Consider the following 2242-nt stretch of genomic DNA (forward strand, 5'->3'; position numbering starts at 1 on the left):
TGAATCCCAACAATGGACCTCCGCTGGGCGCGTCATCAGTCCATTGTGTTTATAGGGGGGAAAATATTTAAAGACACGATACATGTCTGCGTGACAAAGAAACGTGAAAAGTATTAGGTGGTCGTGAGAGGTGCTAAAAATAACACGCACCCAGATTTTTTTTTTTTTTATGAATTCTCGTGTGAATTCAGAAGAATTTTCTGAAAATTCAAAGAAATAAGGTTCTAGGCGGCTGCATATAAACCAGAATTCCGTCCGTTTTTTTTTTAATTTCCGACATTATAATTTCATTCGCTGGGACAGTGACACGTTACAACAAACAGGTTTCGATATTTTATTTGCATCTTGGACTACGCTTAATCCCGTTTTTCGTGTTTTCGTCATTCTATACAGTATCGTCTTTTATTCCCTCTTACCTCAACTTAAACGTCGTTAATTTGTTGCAGTCTGTGCGATTTATTTCGAAAACCGACGTAACATCTGTTTTAAAATTACTGATTTGCACATATTTTCACATTTTATTTCCACTTCAGTATAAACTTTGATAATGTTTATTATTATTATTATTAATTTTTATGCTTTTAAATATGTTCGCAAAGGCCGAATGTAAGTCGGACAGAGAGACTGAAGCTGAGGGTTTCTCCTCACCGACCCATTATTTCTTGACGAAATCCTAGTTTAGGCACATCAACTAGAATTCCGTCAAGGTCTTTAACGGGGGAAAGGCAACAGGACTTAAGTTGAGGTATACCTAGGCACCTACGCATTCTTTCTTATTTATTTCCACATTGGACATCGGTGTCTCCTGCTCTACATTTTGATTTGATTTCAATGTCGTGTACCCGGCAGAGGTAACCTTCTATCGGTAAAGTTTATATGATTGTCTTATACTTTTTCTGACTGTTGAGTGAAAAATTACAGATTTAAGTGGGTGGTATGTGTCATTTATGAATCCTAATCGTTTTAATATCCATTCTGCATGTTGTGGTGTGTTTGCTATCATAAACAGTGTTGCTGCATTTTCTCAAATATTTTGTCTTAATGTCCATTCTGTATGTTTTATGGGTTGTACTTATCTCATTTTCTTGTTCTTTTTGTCAACTTAGTAACCTGAATTATTTTGAATGAGACTGCTTTGAGTTTGTTTCAGCTACCAGAAATTTGTTTCCATGCACTGACGCATAAGAATAATTCATTAATCTTACATCAGGGGCTTTTCATGACCAGCGTTTAACCTGTTGACATTCAATTTGTCAAACGCACTGCCTTATTAATTCACATTGTTTTGAGTTTAATCATACATTCTCATAGCTTAAAGTCTTCAATGACGTAATTGCTTATTTTGGGAATGACATTGTAAGGCAGGTGTGAGTGGCCAGATCTAGATGGTTTGAATATTTGGGCTGGATGTGGCCGGTTTAAAGCGCCTCTGGCGCCATGATTTTTTTTCTTTTTTTTACACAATTGACAAATTTAGGATCACCGCTTCTAAACTTTAACTTCGTTTCTCAATTTCAATTAATTAATTGTGTCCCTAATTTCTGCATGTATACGTTAGTTTGCCCTCAGTGCCCAAAAGCACTCATGCCCCCATTTATCTGGTTCTGTCAGCTGTCCTCTACAACTTCTGCAATAATGTGTTTTTTTTTCTTTTCTTTTTTTCTAGGTGGATTTCAGTGTCTAACCAACAATGTCAGTACAGAACAGTCATTGGCTTTAGAAAACTTCTAAGGAACTGTACGTGACATTTGCAGACTGAGATGGTGGGAGTTGTGTAAGTGCACAGGAAAGTTTGGTCACTTATATTATGTAACCCTGTATGTATATAGAGATTTTCTCCTCCACTTTGAAGAACTACCAGCTACGTAGACAAAAATTTGTGCTAATGTTGATATATACATATTTATATGTACGGTTAGACAACAGAAGAATCAGTTTGGACTTTTATCTCCAATGAATTAAAAATGGTTTCAGAGAAGTTCTATCACCGTGAAATTTGTGGAAAAACTTTTGCCTTAAGTAACCGCTTCCTTCATGGAAAAGACCAATTCTTTACAAAGTTCAAAGGTTTTGCTCGTTAAAAGCAACAGCAGTGGCAATATCTTGGACTATTTCTGTGGAACTAACAGCAAAGCAAATCTCTGTACACCAAACTTTTTTTTTTCGTCTTGGTTATTCTCCATAGTTTATGAAGTTTCTTAAGGATCACACCATTCGTAGTTCATAATTTTTTGTAAGGGTG

General features: G+C 36.0%; 1 long non-coding RNA gene across 1 annotated transcript in view; it reads left to right on the forward strand.

Moving 5' to 3' along the window:
* LOC128249359 (uncharacterized) overlaps window positions 1-1995 on the forward strand; it is a 5024-nt gene extending 3029 nt beyond the window's left edge. The window contains exon 2 of the long non-coding RNA XR_008265455.1: window positions 1667-1995. This is a non-coding gene — a long non-coding RNA (uncharacterized LOC128249359). The remainder of the gene's footprint in view (window positions 1-1666) is intronic.
* Window positions 1996-2242: the final 247 nt, after the last annotated feature.

The sequence above is a fragment of the Octopus bimaculoides genome, chromosome 14 (assembly GCF_001194135.2).
Source record: "Octopus bimaculoides isolate UCB-OBI-ISO-001 chromosome 14, ASM119413v2, whole genome shotgun sequence".
Lineage (NCBI taxonomy): Eukaryota > Metazoa > Mollusca > Cephalopoda > Octopoda > Octopodidae > Octopus > Octopus bimaculoides.